This window comes from Amblyomma mixtum, unplaced genomic scaffold (assembly GCF_055824585.1).
Source record: "Amblyomma mixtum isolate Tamu unplaced genomic scaffold, ASM5582458v1 scaffold_21, whole genome shotgun sequence".
Classification (NCBI taxonomy): domain Eukaryota; kingdom Metazoa; phylum Arthropoda; class Arachnida; order Ixodida; family Ixodidae; genus Amblyomma; species Amblyomma mixtum.
This window is the reverse complement of record NW_028317718.1, coordinates 142119-159618: the sequence shown is the minus strand read 5'-3', so window position 1 is coordinate 159618 and position 17500 is coordinate 142119. Positions and strand designations below refer to the sequence as shown.

The 17500-nt window shown below is 60.3% G+C and overlaps 1 non-coding gene across 1 annotated transcript; it reads right to left on the bottom strand.

Moving 5' to 3' along the window:
- Window positions 1-1396: 1396 nt before the first annotated feature.
- On the bottom strand, window positions 1397-3211 carry LOC149324598 (small subunit ribosomal RNA). Its single transcript, XR_016286817.1, has one exon. It is a non-coding gene; the product is annotated as a small subunit ribosomal RNA (ribosomal RNA).
- Window positions 3212-17500: the final 14289 nt, after the last annotated feature.

Below are 17500 nucleotides of genomic sequence, written 5' to 3'. Positions count from 1 at the left end.
TTGGAGCTCTGTGCCACCGTCCTCACGCACCTTTCTGCGATCTGCAGCGACGCTACCCCCGGACTCCAGCAGCGGTTTTTTTTGTTGCTGTTCACACTCAACTGCTGTTCACATCTTTCAAGGCGAGTCATCACCGCCTACCGCTGCTGCACCCTTTTGTAGGGGAGGGGGTTTTCCCAACGCCCCCCGGTCCGGTCGCCCCCGGGTGCGCCATCGTGCTGCTCCCTACTCGACCATTTCGCCACATCATTGCTTCGCAAGGAGACAGGCACCGCCTAGCCGTGGCTACGCAGCGCGTACTTGGAACAAGCCGCAAAGCGGACGTTCATCAGTCTACTCCCGCAATAGGAGCCCACCGGCCACAGTGCCATGGACGGCGTTTCGGTAGCGCACCGACAGACTACTCGAAGGCTGGGAAGGACGAAGCAGCAAGAGAACCCGGCTGCCGCGAATGCGTTCAAAGTGCGGGATTATAATCCCTCGTCCTTTTCGGTCCCGGTGCCTCCTTTCGCGCCGTCGGCGCGGCGTCAGACTCCGCGCCCGCAGTGCGAGACCTTTCGCGCGCGGCCGTTCCCTGGGCCGCGCGCGTCCCGCCGCGTGCGCGTCGCGCAGAAGCGCAGTTTCCCAGCCAGCGAGCCGCGGTTCCTCTCGTACTTCGCAGCAGCCGCCGCCGTTCCCTTGGCAGCGGGCAGGCCTTTCCCTCGGCCCGCCTACCGACTGGTGGTCGCAACACGACAAAGCCAGCGAGCCGCGGTTCCTCTCGTACTTCGCAGCAGCCGCCGCCGTTCCCTTGGCAGCGGGCAGGCCTTTCCCTCGGCCCGCCTACCGACTCGTGGTCGCAACACGACAAAGCCAGCGAGCAGCGTTTCCTTTCGTACTTCGCAGCAGCCGCCGCCGTTCCCTTGGCAGCGGGCAGGCCTTTCCCTCGGCCCGCCTACCGACTCGTGGTCGCAACACGACAAAGCCAGCGAGCAGCGTTTCCTTTCGTACTTCGCAGCAGCCGCCGCCGTTCCCTTGGCAGCGGGCAGGCCTTTCCCTCGGCCCGCCTACCGACTCGTGGTCGCAACACGACAAAGCCAGCGAGCAGCGTTTCCTTTCGTACTTCGCAGCAGCCGCCGCCGTTCCCTTGGCAGCGGGCAGGCCTTTCCCTCGGCCTGCCTACCGGCTCTGTTTGCGCCTCTTCGACGGTTGTCGACAACCGAAAGCCCACCATGAGTGGTGCGTTACGCCGTTCAAACCTGCGGATACAGCCCGTCCGACTTTCCCTTGGTGACGGAGCTCCGCTGGGCGCAACAGTTTGTGCAGAGAAGCGGCTTCAGAATCTCGCAACTCCGCGGTTGAGGCCTTCCCCCGCTTATAAGTGGGGGCGGCGCCGGGTGTGACAAGCACAATCCGGTAATGATCCTTCCGCAGGTTCACCTACGGAAACCTTGTTACGACTTTTACTTCCTCTAAATGATCAAGTTTGGTCATCTTTCCAACAGACCGGCGCAACCGAAAGGCCGCGCCGGACATCGGTCCGAAGACCTCACTAAATCATTCAATCGGTAGTAGCGACGGGCGGTGTGTACAAAGGGCAGGGACGTAATCAACGCGAGCTTATGACTCGCGCTTACTGGGAATTCCTCGTTCAAGGGGAACAATTGCAAGCCCCTATCCCAATCACGAAAGAAGTTCCACGGGTTACCCAGTCTTTTCAGACAGGGATAAAGACACGCTGCTTCCTTCAGTGTAGCGCGCGTGCGGCCCCGGACATCTAAGGGCATCACAGACCTGTTATTGCTCTGTTTCGTGCGGCTAGGAGCCGCTTGTCCCTCTAAGAAGGTTGTAAGGTGCTGGGAACCCCGCACCTATTTAATAGGCTAGAGTCTCGTTCGTTATCGGAATTAACCAGACAAATCGCTCCACCAACTAAGAACGGCCATGCACCACCATCCACCGAATCAAGAAAGAGCTCTCAATCTGTCAATCCTCCCAGTGTCCGGGCCGGGTAAGTTTTCCCGTGTTGAGTCAAATTAAGCCGCAGGCTCCACTCCTGGTGGTGCCCTTCCGTCAATTCCTTTAAGTTTCAGCTTTGCAACCATACTTCCCCCGGAACCCAAATACTTTGGTTTCCCGGAAGCTGCCCGCCGAGTCATTTGAGTAACTCAGGCGGATCGCTGGTTGGCATCGTTTATGGTCAGAACTAGGGCGGTATCTGATCGCCTTCGAACCTCTGACTTTCGTTCTTGATCAAAGAAAACATTCTTGGCAAATGCTTTCGCAGTAGTTCGTCTTGCGACGGTCCAAGAATTTCACCTCTAGCGCCGCAATACGAATGCCCCCGTCTGTCCCTCTTAATCATTACCCCGTATTCCAAAAACCAACAGAACAGAAACGGGGTCTTGTTCTATTATTCCATGCAAGTTTATTCAGGCGACTCGCCTGCGTTGAGCACTCTAATTTTTTCAAAGTAAAAGCGCAGGCCACCTCGAGACGCACCAATGAAGGGCACCAAGAGAGGACCGGCATGATGTTCAGTCCGAGCCGTCGCATCGGGTAGATGCACTACTCGTCTGGAACTGAGATCCAACTACGAGCTTTTTAACCGCAGCAGCTTTAGTATACGCTATTGGAGCTGGAATTACCGCGGCTGCTGGCACCAGACTTGCCCTCCAATTGATCCTCGTTAAAGGATTTAGAGTGTACTCATTTCAATTACGGGGCCTCAAAAGAGTCCCGTATTGTTATTTTTCGTCACTACCTCCCCGTGCCGGGAGTGGGTAATTTGCGCGCCTGCTGCCTTCCTTGGATGTGGTAGCCGTTTCTCAGGCTCCCTCTCCGGAATCGAACCCTGATTCTCCGTTACCCGTAACAACCATGGTAGGCAAGTAACCTACCATCGAAAGTTGATAAGGCAGACACTTGAAAGAAACGTCGCCGGCTCATGGCCATGCGATCAGCACAAAGTTATCCAGAGTCACCACAGAGTACGGGCAGAGCCCGATGGGTCTTGGTCTAATAAAAGCGCCCGTCAGCCAAAGGCCTTCAGGCTCAATGCATGTATTAGCTCTAGAATTGCCACAGTTGTCCAAGTAGAAAGAAACGATCTAAGGAACCATAACTGATTTAATGAGCCATTCGCGGTTTCGCCTTATTTCGGCATGTACTTAGACATGCATGGCTTAATCTTTGAGACAAGCATATGATTACTGGCAGGATCAACCAGGTATGATGCATAGGCATTCCCTTTTCGCCCCAGAAGGGTGCCTCGTCGCCGCCGATAGGGCCGCCATAAACCCCCAGCGCGCGACGCATCTTTTTCGCGGCAGCTTGCGCTGCCCGTGCATCGTTCGAGCTCGCTGCGGCATCCGACCCGTAGGTACGGCAATCGCCACGCGGCAAGAGAGCACGTGTGCCTTTAGGCAAAGCATTTGTAACGCGCCCACCAGTGCGCACATCGGCCTCTAGGGCCGCAGCATTAGGCAACTGGACGGCGCTTGCTGCGTAGCCGAGACGGCCAAGCCGCCAGACGACGGGACACGCCCGCGTCTTCGGCGCGCTCGCACGGAATCGAGTCCGGGTAGCACGGAACACACCTCGTAAAACGTGGAAACAGCGTCGTCCGACAACCAGCCCCTATCGCAGACGCGGATGAGGCTGCAGACGAATGCCGTGGGGTCCGAGGGACGGGGACACGCTGGGCACGAGGCCGCATATCAGACCCGGTCACGGCGCGCACACGCGGGCGCGCGCCGCCGACTGCTCCACTGGGACCCCCATATAATAGCAGCGATAAGTACCCAGACCTCCGTGGGTGAGTAAATCGCCGTACTCGTGCCACTTTCGCCGCAAGGGCCGCACAAATCGTGCGCGCTTTGCCGCGGCATCACAACGCCGCGCTTCCGCGGCGCCCCGCACGAGCCGTACTCGTGGACATAGCCGTCGGGCGAACCGCCGTACTCGAGGCGCGTTCGCCGCAAGAGCCGCTCAAATCGTGCGCGCTTTCCTGCGGCATCGCACGAAAGCGCTGCCCCGGCGCCCCGCACGAGCCGTACTCGTGGACATTGTCATCGGGCGAACCGCCGTACTCGAGGCGCGTTGGCGGCAAGACCCCCACAAATCGTGCGCGCTTTGCTGCGGCATCGCACAAAAGCGCATCCCCGGCGCCCCGCACGAGCCGTACTCGTGGACATAGCCGTCGGGCGAAGCGCCGTACTCGAGGCGCGTTCGCCGCAAGAGCCGCTCAAATCGTGCGCGCTTTCCTGCGGCATCGCACGAAAGCGCTGCCCCGGCGCCCCGCACGAGCCGTACTCGTGGACATGGTCATCGGGCGAACCGCCGTACTCGAGGCGCGTTCGCCGCAAGAGCCGCTCAAATCGTGCGCGCTTTCCTGCGGCATCGCACGAAAGCGCTGCCCCGGCGCCCCGCACGAGCCGTACTCGTGGACATGGTCATCGGGCGAACCGCCGTACTCGAGGCGCGTTCGCCGCAAGAGCCGCTCAAATCGTGCACGCTTTCCTGCGGCATCGCACGAAAGCGCTGCCCCGGCGCCCCGCACGAGCCGTACTCGTGGACATAGCCGTCGGGCGAACCGCCGTACTCGAGGCGCGTTCGCCGCAAGAGCCGCTCAAAACGTGCGCGCTTTCCTGCGGCATCGCACAAAAGCGCTTCCCCGGCGCCCCGCACGAGCCGTACTCGTGGACATTGTCATCGGGCCAACCGCCGTACTCGAGGCGCGTTGGCGGCAAGAGCCCCTCAAATCGAGCGCGCTTTGCTGCGGCATCGCAAAAAAGCACTTCCGCGGCGCCCCGCACGAGCCGTACTCGTGGACATTGTCATCGGGCGAACCGCCGTACTCGAGGAGCGTTCGCCGCAAAAGCCACTCAAATCGTGCGCGCTTTGCTGCGGCATCGCACAACCGCGCTTCCGCGGCGCCCCGCACGAGCCGTACTCGTGGACATAGCCGTCGGGCGAGCCGCCGTACTCGAGGCGCGTTCGCCGCAAAACTCGCATAAATAATGCACAAACTCATGAAAATCACATCTGCCGAGGCCGCCTAAAGCCCGAATTCACCTCCCGGGCGTCGAGAGGTCCGTTTCGGACTTTGCTGACAAAGCGGACGCTTTACTGTTTCGCGTCTGCCTAGGCGGTATGCCCCCTTATATATGCAGCGATAAGTACCCAGACCCCCGCGGGTCATAAGCGCGTCTACCGGAGCGGGCTTCAAACGAACGTAACTCTGCCTTCCGTTGCGCGAAAGGGACGGGAAAGGTCTCAAAATATTCGCCTTTCTCAGCCCCACACGCGGAACTAAAAATTGAGCGGCTGCGCCCACGGGAACGGCCGTGAACATTCGAAAAGGCGGCCCCTTGCGAACCTGGTCAATCACCCGCTGCTCCGGCTACAGTGGAAGCAGCGGGTCGAGGAGGACTGCACAAGATGGGCGGCAGCGCGGCCGACACGTGGCGTAAATTTCGTCTCGTTCCGCCAGGTGAAAGTGCCTTTAAATATTCGAAAACCGTTTACCGCGTCCGCCGGGGAGGCAACCGCGTCTGCCTAGGCGGGACCGCGTCTGCCTAGGCGAGCTTCAAACGAGCGTAACTCTCACTTGCGTTGCGCGAAAGGGACGAGAAAGGTCTCAAAATGCTCGCCTTTCTCAGCCCCACACGCGGATCTAAAAATGGAGCGGATTCGTCCACGGGAACGGCCGCGAAGATTAGAAAAGGCGGCCCCTTGCGAGCCTGGTCAATCACCTGCTGCTCCGGCTACAGTGCAAGCAGCGAGTCCGCGATAACTGCACAAGATGCGCGCCGGCGCGGCCGAACCGTGGCGTAAATTTCGTCGCGCTCCGCCAGTTCAAAGTGCCTTTAAAAATTCGAAGACAATTTACCGCGTCTGCCTAGGCGGGACCGCGTCTGCCTAGGCGAGCTTCAAACGAGCGCAACTCTCACTTGCGTTGCGCGAAACGGACGGGAAAGGTCTCAAAATGTTCGCCTTTCTCAGCCCAACGCGCGCAACTAGAAATTGAGCGGCTGCGCTCAAGGCAACGGCCGCGAGAATTCGAAAAGGCGGCCCCTTGCGATACTGGTCAATCGCCCGCTGCTCCGGCTGCAGTGGACGCAGCGGGTCGGCGATGACTGCACAAGATGCGCGCCGGCGCGGCCGAACCGTGGCGTAAATTTCGTCGCGCTCCGCCAGTTCAAAGTGCCTTTAAAAATTCGAAGACCGTTTACCGCGTCCGCCGGGGAGGCAACCGCGTCTGCCTAGGCGGGACCGCGTCTGCCTAGGCGAGCTTCAAACGAGCGTAACTCTCACTTGCGTTGCGCGAAACGGACGGGAAAGGTCTCAAAATGTTCGCCTTTCTCAGCCCAACGCGCGGAACTAAAAATGGAGCGGATTCGCCCACGGGAACGGCCGCGAAGATTAGAAAAGGCGGCCCCTTGCGATACTGGTCAATCGCCCGCTGCTCCGGCTACAGTGCAAGCAGCGAGTCCGCGATGACAGCACAAGATGCGCGCCGGCGCGGCCGAACCGTGGCGTAAATTTGGTCGCGCTCCGCCAGTTCAAAGTGCCTTTAAAAACTCGAAGACCATTTACCGCGTCCGCCGGGGAGGCAACCGCGTCTGCCTAGGCGAGCTTCAAACGAGCGTAACTCTCACTTGCGTTGGGCGAAAGGGACGGGAAAGGTCTCAAAATGTTCGCCTTTCTCAGCCCCACACGCGGATCTAAAAATGGAGCGGATTCGCCCACGGGAACGGCCGCGAAGATTAGAAAAGGCGGCCCCTTGCGAGACTGCTCAATCGCCCGCTGCTCCGGCTACAGTGCAAGCAGCGGGTCGGCGATGACTGCACAAGATGCGCGCCGGCGCGGCCGAACCGTGGCGTAAATTTGGTCGCGCTCCGCCAGTTCAAAGTGCCTTTAAAAACTCGAAGACCGTTTACCGCGTCCGCCGGGGAGGCAACCGCGTCTGCCTAGGCGGGACCGCGTCTGCCTAGGCGAGCTTCAAACGAGCGTAACTCTCACTTGCGTTGCGCGAAAGGGACGGGAAAGGTCTCAAAATATTCGCCTCTCTCAGCCCAACACGCGGAACTAAAAATTGAGCGGCTGCGCCCACGGGAACAGCCGCGAAGATTAGAAAAGGCGGCCCCTTGCGAGCCTGGTCAATCGCCCGCTGCTCCGGCTGCAGTGGAAGCAGCGAGTCGGCGATGACTGCACAAGATGCGCGCCGGCGCGGCCGAACCGTGGCGTAAATTTCGTCGCGCTCCGCCAGTTCAAAGTGCCTTTAAAAATTCGAAGACCGTTTACCGCGTCCGCCGGGGAGGCAACCGCGTCTGCCTAGGCGGGACCGCGTCTGCCTAGGCGAGCTTCAAACGAGCGTAACTCTCACTTGCGTTGCGCGAAAGGGACGAGAAAGGTCTCAAAATGTTCGCCTTTCTCAGCCCAACGCGCGGAACTAAAAATGGAGCGGATTCGCCCACGGCAGCGGCCGCGAAGATTAGAAAAGGCGGCCCCTTGCGAGCCTGGTCAATCACCCGCTGCTCCGGCTACAGTGCAAGCAGCGAGTCCGCGATGACAGCACAAGATGCGCGCCGGCGCGGCCGAACCGTGGCGTAAATTTGGTCGCGCTCCGCCAGTTCAAAGTGCCTTTAAAAACTCGAAGACCATTTACCGCGTCCGCCGGGGAGGCAACCGCGTCTGCCTAGGCGGGACCGCGTCTGCCTAGGCGAGCTTCAAACGAGCGTAACTCTCACTTGCGTTGCGCGAAAGGGACGGGAAAGGCCTCAAAATGTTCGCCTTTCTCAGCCCCACACGCGGATCTAAAAATGGAGCGGATTCGCCCACGGGAACGGCCGCGAAGATTAGAAAAGGCGGCCCCTTGCGAGCCTGGTCAATCACCTGCTGCTCCGGCTACAGTGCAAGCAGCGAGTCCGCGATAACTGCACAAGATGCGCGCCGGCGCGGCCGAACCGTGGCGTAAATTTCGTCGCGCTCCGCCAGTTCAAAGTGCCTTTAAAAATTCGAAGACCATTTACCGCGTCCGCCGGGGAGGCAACCGCGTCTGCCTAGGCGGGACCGCGTCTGCCTAGGCGAGCTTCAAACGAGCGTAACTCTCACTTGCGTTGCGCGAAAGGGACGGGAAAGGCCTCAAAATGTTCGCCTTTCTCGGCCCCACACGCGGATCTAAAAATGGAGCGGATTCGCCCACGGGAACGGCCGCGAAGATTAGAAAAGGCGGCCCCTTGCGAGCCTGGTCAATCACGTGCTGCTCCGGCTACAGTGCAAGCAGCGAGTCCGCGATAACTGCACAAGATGCGCGCCGGCGCGGCCGAACCGTGGCGTAAATTTCGTCGCGCTCCGCCAGTTCAAAGTGCCTTTAAAAATTCGAAGACCATTTACCGCGTCTGCCTAGGCGGGACCGCGTCTGCCTAGGCGAGCTTCAAACGAGCGTAACTCTCACTTGCGTTGCGCGAAAGGGACGGGAAAGGTCTCAAAATGTTCGCCTTTCTCGGCCCCACACGCGGATCTAAAAATGGAGCGGATTCGCCCACGGGAACGGCCGCGAAGATTAGAAAAGGCGGCCCCTTGCGAGCCTGGTCAATCACGTGCTGCTCCGGCTACAGTGCAAGCAGCGAGTCCGCGATAACTGCACAAGATGCGCGCCGGCGCGGCCGAACCGTGGCGTAAATTTCGTCGCGCTCCGCCAGTTCAAAGTGCCTTTAAAAATTCGAAGACCATTTACCGCGTCTGCCTAGGCGGGACCGCGTCTGCCTAGGCGAGCTTCAAACGAGCGTAACTCTCACTTGCGTTGCGCGAAAGGGACGGGAAAGGTCTCAAAATGTTCGCCTTTCTCGGCCCCACACGCGGATCTAAAAATGGAGCGGATTCGCCCACGGGAACGGCCGCGAAGATTAGAAAAGGCGGCCCCTTGCGAGCCTGGTCAATCACCTGCTGCTCCGGCTACAGTGCAAGCAGCGAGTCCGCGATAACTGCACAAGATGCGCGCCTGCGCGGCCGAACCGTGGCGTAAATTTCGTCGCGTTCCGCCAGTTCAAAGTGCCTTTAAAAATTCGAAGACCATTTACCGCGTCTGCCTAGGCGGGACCGCGTCTGCCTAGGCGAGCTTCAAACGAGCGTAACTCTCACTTGCGTTGCGCGAAAGGGACGGGAAAGGTCTCAAAATGTTCGCCTTTCTCAGCCCCACACGCGGAACTAAAAATTGAGCGGCTGCGCCCACGGGAACCGCCGCGACGATTAGAAAAGGCGGCCCCTTGCGAGCCTGGTCAATCACCTGCTGCTCCGGCTACAGTGCAAGCAGCGAGTCCGCGATAACTGCACAAGATGCGCGCCTGCGCGGCCGAACCGTGGCGTAAATTTGGTCGCGCTCCGCCAGTTCAAAGTGCCTTTAAAAACTCGAAGACCGTTTACCGCGTCCGCCGGGGAGGCAACCGCGTCTGCCTAGGCGGGACCGCGTCTGCCTAGGCGAGCTTCAAACGAGCGTAACTCTCACTTGCGTTGCGCGAAAGGGACGGGAAAGGTCTCAAAATGTTCGCCTCTCTCAGCCCAACGCGCGGAACTAGAAATTGAGCGGCTGCGCCCACGGGAACCGCCGCGAAGACTAGAAAAGGCGGCCCCTTGCGAGCCTGGTCAATCACCTGCTGCTCCGGCTACAGTGCAAGCAGCGAGTCCGCGATAACTGCACAAGATGCGCGCCGGCGCGGCCGAACCGTGGCGTAAATTTCGTCGCGCTCCGCCAGTTCAAAGTGCCTTTAAAAATTCGAAGACCATTTACCGCGTCTGCCTAGGCGGGACCGCGTCTGCCTAGGCGAGCTTCAAACGAGCGTAACTCTCACTCGCGTTGCGCGAAAGGGACGAGAAAGGTCTCAAAATGTTCGCCTTTCTCAGCCCCACACGCGGATCTAAAAATGGAGCGGATTCGCCCACGGGAACGGCCGCGAAGATTACAAAAGGCGGCCCCTTGCGAGCCTGGTCAATCGCCCGCTGCTCCGGCTGCATTGGAAGCAGCGAGTCGGCGATGACTGCACAAGATGCGTCGCGGTGCGGCCGACACGTGGCGTAAATTTCGTCGCGTTCCGCCAGTTAAAAGTGCCCTTAAAAGTTCGAAGACCGTTCACCGCGTCCGCCGGGGAGGCAACCGCGTCTGCCTAGGCGGGACCGCGTCTGCCTAGGCGAGCTTCAAACGAGCGTAACTCTGCCTTGCGTTGCGCGAAAGGGACGGGAGAGGTCTCAAAATGTTCGCCCTTCTCAGCCCAACGCGCGCAACTAAAAACTGAGCGGCTGCGCTCAAGGCGACGGCCGCGAGAATTCGAAAAGGCGGCCCCTTGCGAGACTGGTCAATCACCCGCTGCTCCGGCTACATTGGAAGCAGCGGGTCGGGGATGACTGCACAAGATGGGCGGCAGCGCGGCCGACACGTGGCGTAAATTTCGTCTCGTTCCGCCAGGTGAAAGTGCCTTTAAATATTCGAAAACCGTTTACCGCGTCCGCCGGGGAGGCAACCGCGTCTGCCTAGGCGGGACCGCGTCTGCCTAGGCGAGCTTCAAACGAGCGTAACTCTCACTTGCGTTGCGCGAAAGGGACGAGAAAGGTCTCAAAATGCTCGCCTTTCTCAGCCCCACACGCGGATCTAAAAATGGAGCGGATTCGTCCACGGGAACGGCCGCGAAGATTAGAAAAGGCGGCCCCTTGCGAGCCTGGTCAATCACCTGCTGCTCCGGCTACAGTGCAAGCAGCGAGTCCGCGATAACTGCACAAGATGCGCGCCGGCGCGGCCGAACCGTGGCGTAAATTTCGTCGCGCTCCGCCAGTTCAAAGTGCCTTTAAAAATTCGAAGACAATTTACCGCGTCTGCCTAGGCGGGACCGCGTCTGCCTAGGCGAGCTTCAAACGAGCGCAACTCTCACTTGCGTTGCGCGAAACGGACGGGAAAGGTCTCAAAATGTTCGCCTTTCTCAGCCCAACGCGCGCAACTAGAAATTGAGCGGCTGCGCTCAAGGCAACGGCCGCGAGAATTCGAAAAGGCGGCCCCTTGCGATACTGGTCAATCGCCCGCTGCTCCGGCTGCAGTGGACGCAGCGGGTCGGCGATGACTGCACAAGATGCGCGCCGGCGCGGCCGAACCGTGGCGTAAATTTCGTCGCGCTCCGCCAGTTCAAAGTGCCTTTAAAAATTCGAAGACCGTTTACCGCGTCCGCCGGGGAGGCAACCGCGTCTGCCTAGGCGGGACCGCGTCTGCCTAGGCGAGCTTCAAACGAGCGTAACTCTCACTTGCGTTGCGCGAAACGGACGGGAAAGGTCTCAAAATGTTCGCCTTTCTCAGCCCAACGCGCGGAACTAAAAATGGAGCGGATTCGCCCACGGGAACGGCCGCGAAGATTAGAAAAGGCGGCCCCTTGCGATACTGGTCAATCGCCCGCTGCTCCGGCTACAGTGCAAGCAGCGAGTCCGCGATGACAGCACAAGATGCGCGCCGGCGCGGCCGAACCGTGGCGTAAATTTGGTCGCGCTCCGCCAGTTCAAAGTGCCTTTAAAAACTCGAAGACCATTTACCGCGTCCGCCGGGGAGGCAACCGCGTCTGCCTAGGCGAGCTTCAAACGAGCGTGACTCTCACTTGCGTTGGGCGAAAGGGACGGGAAAGGTCTCAAAATGTTCGCCTTTCTCAGCCCCACACGCGGATCTAAAAATGGAGCGGATTCGCCCACGGGAACGGCCGCGAAGATTAGAAAAGGCGGCCCCTTGCGAGACTGCTCAATCGCCCGCTGCTCCGGCTACAGTGCAAGCAGCGGGTCGGCGATGACTGCACAAGATGCGCGCCGGCGCGGCCGAACCGTGGCGTAAATTTGGTCGCGCTCCGCCAGTTCAAAGTGCCTTTAAAAACTCGAAGACCGTTTACCGCGTCCGCCGGGGAGGCAACCGCGTCTGCCTAGGCGGGACCGCGTCTGCCTAGGCGAGCTTCAAACGAGCGTAACTCTCACTTGCGTTGCGCGAAAGGGACGGGAAAGGTCTCAAAATATTCGCCTCTCTCAGCCCAACACGCGGAACTAAAAATTGAGCGGCTGCGCCCACGGGAACAGCCGCGAAGATTAGAAAAGGCGGCCCCTTGCGAGCCTGGTCAATCGCCCGCTGCTCCGGCTGCAGTGGAAGCAGCGAGTCGGCGATGACTGCACAAGATGCGCGCCGGCGCGGCCGAACCGTGGCGTAAATTTCGTCGCGCTCCGCCAGTTCAAAGTGCCTTTAAAAATTCGAAGACCGTTTACCGCGTCCGCCGGGGAGGCAACCGCGTCTGCCTAGGCGGGACCGCGTCTGCCTAGGCGAGCTTCAAACGAGCGTAACTCTCACTTGCGTTGCGCGAAAGGGACGAGAAAGGTCTCAAAATGTTCGCCTTTCTCAGCCCAACGCGCGGAACTAAAAATGGAGCGGATTCGCCCACGGCAGCGGCCGCGAAGATTAGAAAAGGCGGCCCCTTGCGAGCCTGGTCAATCACCCGCTGCTCCGGCTACAGTGCAAGCAGCGAGTCCGCGATGACAGCACAAGATGCGCGCCGGCGCGGCCGAACCGTGGCGTAAATTTGGTCGCGCTCCGCCAGTTCAAAGTGCCTTTAAAAACTCGAAGACCATTTACCGCGTCCGCCGGGGAGGCAACCGCGTCTGCCTAGGCGGGACCGCGTCTGCCTAGGCGAGCTTCAAACGAGCGTAACTCTCACTTGCGTTGCGCGAAAGGGACGGGAAAGGCCTCAAAATGTTCGCCTTTCTCAGCCCCACACGCGGATCTAAAAATGGAGCGGATTCGCCCACGGGAACGGCCGCGAAGATTAGAAAAGGCGGCCCCTTGCGAGCCTGGTCAATCACCTGCTGCTCCGGCTACAGTGCAAGCAGCGAGTCCGCGATAACTGCACAAGATGCGCGCCGGCGCGGCCGAACCGTGGCGTAAATTTCGTCGCGCTCCGCCAGTTCAAAGTGCCTTTAAAAATTCGAAGACCATTTACCGCGTCCGCCGGGGAGGCAACCGCGTCTGCCTAGGCGGGACCGCGTCTGCCTAGGCGAGCTTCAAACGAGCGTAACTCTCACTTGCGTTGCGCGAAAGGGACGGGAAAGGTCTCAAAATGTTCGCCTTTCTCGGCCCCACACGCGGATCTAAAAATGGAGCGGATTCGCCCACGGGAACGGCCGCGAAGATTAGAAAAGGCGGCCCCTTGCGAGCCTGGTCAATCACGTGCTGCTCCGGCTACAGTGCAAGCAGCGAGTCCGCGATAACTGCACAAGATGCGCGCCGGCGCGGCCGAACCGTGGCGTAAATTTCGTCGCGCTCCGCCAGTTCAAAGTGCCTTTAAAAATTCGAAGACCATTTACCGCGTCTGCCTAGGCGGGACCGCGTCTGCCTAGGCGAGCTTCAAACGAGCGTAACTCTCACTTGCGTTGCGCGAAAGGGACGGGAAAGGTCTCAAAATGTTCGCCTTTCTCGGCCCCACACGCGGATCTAAAAATGGAGCGGATTCGCCCACGGGAACGGCCGCGAAGATTAGAAAAGGCGGCCCCTTGCGAGCCTGGTCAATCACGTGCTGCTCCGGCTACAGTGCAAGCAGCGAGTCCGCGATAACTGCACAAGATGCGCGCCGGCGCGGCCGAACCGTGGCGTAAATTTCGTCGCGCTCCGCCAGTTCAAAGTGCCTTTAAAAATTCGAAGACCATTTACCGCGTCTGCCTAGGCGGGACCGCGTCTGCCTAGGCGAGCTTCAAACGAGCGTAACTCTCACTTGCGTTGCGCGAAAGGGACGGGAAAGGTCTCAAAATGTTCGCCTTTCTCGGCCCCACACGCGGATCTAAAAATGGAGCGGATTCGCCCACGGGAACGGCCGCGAAGATTAGAAAAGGCGGCCCCTTGCGAGCCTGGTCAATCACCTGCTGCTCCGGCTACAGTGCAAGCAGCGAGTCCGCGATAACTGCACAAGATGCGCGCCTGCGCGGCCGAACCGTGGCGTAAATTTCGTCGCGTTCCGCCAGTTCAAAGTGCCTTTAAAAATTCGAAGACCATTTACCGCGTCTGCCTAGGCGGGACCGCGTCTGCCTAGGCGAGCTTCAAACGAGCGTAACTCTCACTTGCGTTGCGCGAAAGGGACGGGAAAGGTCTCAAAATGTTCGCCTTTCTCAGCCCCACACGCGGAACTAAAAATTGAGCGGCTGCGCCCACGGGAACCGCCGCGAAGATTAGAAAAGGCGGCCCCTTGCGAGCCTGGTCAATCACCTGCTGCTCCGGCTACAGTGCAAGCAGCGAGTCCGCGATAACTGCACAAGATGCGCGCCTGCGCGGCCGAACCGTGGCGTAAATTTGGTCGCGCTCCGCCAGTTCAAAGTGCCTTTAAAAACTCGAAGACCGTTTACCGCGTCCGCCGGGGAGGCAACCGCGTCTGCCTAGGCGGGACCGCGTCTGCCTAGGCGAGCTTCAAACGAGCGTAACTCTCACTTGCGTTGCGCGAAAGGGACGGGAAAGGTCTCAAAATGTTCGCCTCTCTCAGCCCAACGCGCGGAACTAGAAATTGAGCGGCTGCGCCCACGGGAACCGCCGCGAAGACTAGAAAAGGCGGCCCCTTGCGAGCCTGGTCAATCACCTGCTGCTCCGGCTACAGTGCAAGCAGCGAGTCCGCGATAACTGCACAAGATGCGCGCCGGCGCGGCCGAACCGTGGCGTAAATTTCGTCGCGCTCCGCCAGTTCAAAGTGCCTTTAAAAATTCGAAGACCATTTACCGCGTCTGCCTAGGCGGGACCGCGTCTGCCTAGGCGAGCTTCAAACGAGCGTAACTCTCACTCGCGTTGCGCGAAAGGGACGAGAAAGGTCTCAAAATGTTCGCCTTTCTCAGCCCCACACGCGGATCTAAAAATGGAGCGGATTCGCCCACGGGAACGGCCGCGAAGATTACAAAAGGCGGCCCCTTGCGAGCCTGGTCAATCGCCCGCTGCTCCGGCTGCATTGGAAGCAGCGAGTCGGCGATGACTGCACAAGATGCGTCGCGGTGCGGCCGACACGTGGCGTAAATTTCGTCGCGTTCCGCCAGTTAAAAGTGCCCTTAAAAGTTCGAAGACCGTTCACCGCGTCCGCCGGGGAGGCAACCGCGTCTGCCTAGGCGGGACCGCGTCTGCCTAGGCGAGCTTCAAACGAGCGTAACTCTGCCTTGCGTTGCGCGAAAGGGACGGGAGAGGTCTCAAAATGTTCGCCCTTCTCAGCCCAACGCGCGCAACTAAAAACTGAGCGGCTGCGCTCAAGGCGACGGCCGCGAGAATTCGAAAAGGCGGCCCCTTGCGAGACTGGTCAATCACCCGCTGCTCCGGCTACATTGGAAGCAGCGGGTCGGGGATGACTGCACAAGATGCGCGCCGGCGCGGCCGACGCGTGGCGTAAATTTCGTCGCGTTCCGCCAGGTAAAAGTGCCTCTAAAAACTCGAAGACCATTTACCGCGTTCGCCGGGGAGGGAACCGCGTCTGCCTAGGCGGGACCGCGTCTGCCTAGGCGAGACTGTTGAATCGCCCCTATCTCGAGCGAGAATGGCAGGAAAACGACGGGACCGGTGGCAAAAGATTCGCCTGCACACTGACTTCAAATTCGTAGGCTTGAGACATAGGGGCCGGCCGTGAAAAGTTTGAAATGGTCAAAGTCTCCCTGTCGCGAGCGGTTAATCGCCCGCTGCTCCGACCGCAATGTGATGATCGAAAAAGATGCGCCGCAGCGCGGCCGACGCGGCGCTGTAAAATTCGTCGTGCTCCGCCAAAGAAAAGGACCTTTAAAAATTCGAAAACCCCGTACCGCGTCTGCCTAGGCGATACCGTTCAATCGCACGTATCTCGGCCCAGACTGGCAGCAAAGTGACGAGATTGGTAACAAAAGATTCGCCTTTGAACGCCCTACACAGGGAAGGCAAAGTCGCAAACGACTTTCGTCCCGCGTCGGCCGGGGCGAACGCGCCCGAACGGCAAAGTCCGAATAAAGCGACCCCGTCTACCGGGGCAGACGCGCCCGAACGGCAAAGTCCGAAAGAGGCGACCCCGTCTACCGGGGCAGACGCGCCCGAACGGCAAAGTCCGAAAGAGGCGACCCCGTCTACCGGGGCAGACGCGCCCGAACGGCAAAGTCCGAATAAAGCGACCCCGTCTACCGGGGCAGACGCGCCCGAACGGCAAAGTCCGAATAAAGCGACCCCGTCTACCGGGGCAGACGCGCCCGAACGGCAAAGTCCGAATAAAGCGACCCCGTCTACCGGGGCAGACGCGCCGGAACGGCAAAGTCCGAAAGAGGCAACCCCGTCTACCGGGGCAGACGCGCCCGAACGGCAAAGTCCGAATAAAGCGACCCCGTCTACCGGGCCAGACGCGCCCGAACGGCAAAGTCCGAATAAAGCGACCCCGTCTACCGGGGCAGACGCGCCCGAACGGCAAAGTCCGAATAAAGCGACCCCGTCTACCGGGGCAGACGCGCCGGAACGGCAAAGTCCGAAAGAGGCAACCCCGTCTACCGGGGCAGACGCGCCCGAACGGCAAAGTCCGAATAAAGCGACCCCGTCTACCGGGCCAGACGCGCCCGAACGGCAAAGTCCGAAAGAGGCGACCCCGTCTACCGGGGCAGACGCGCCCGAACGGCAAAGTCCGAAAGAGGCGACCCCGTCTACCGGGGCAGACGCGCCCGAACGGCAAAGTCCGAATAAAGCGACCCCGTCTACCGGGGCAGACGCGCCCGAACGGCAAAGTCCGAATAAAGCGACCCCGTCTACCGGGGCAGACGCGCCGGAACGGCAAAGTCCGAAAGAGGCAACCCCGTCTACCGGGGCAGACGCGCCCGAACGGCAAAGTCCGAAAGAGGCAACCCCGTCTACCGGGGCAGACGCGCCCGAACGGCAAAGTCCGAATAAAGCGACCCCGTCTACCGGGCCAGACGCGCCCGAACGGCAAAGTCCGAAAGAGGCGACCCCGTCTACCGGGGCAGACGCGCCCGAACGGCAAAGTCCGAAAGAGGCGACCCCGTCTACCGGGGCAGACGCGCCCGAACGGCAAAGTCCGAATAAAGCGACCCCGTCTACCGGGGCAGACGCGCCCGAACGGCAAAGTCCGAATAAAGCGACCCCGTCTACCGGGGCAGACGCGCCGGAACGGCAAAGTCCGAAAGAGGCAACCCCGTCTACCGGGGCAGACGCGCCCGAACGGCAAAGTCCGAATAAAGCGACCCCGTCTACCGGGGCAGACGCGCCCGAACGGCAAAGTCCGAATAAAGCGACCCCGTCTACCGGGCCAGACGCGCCCGAACGGCAAAGTCCGAAAGAGGCGACCCCGTCTACCGGGGCAGACGCGCCCGAACGGCAAAGTCCGAAAGAGGCGACCCCGTCTACCGGGGCAGACGCGCCGGAACGGCAAAGTCCGAAAGAGGCAACCCCGTCTACCGGGGCAGACGCGCCCGAACGGCAAAGTCCGAATAAAGCGACCCCGTCTACCGGGCCAGACGCGCCCGAACGGCAAAG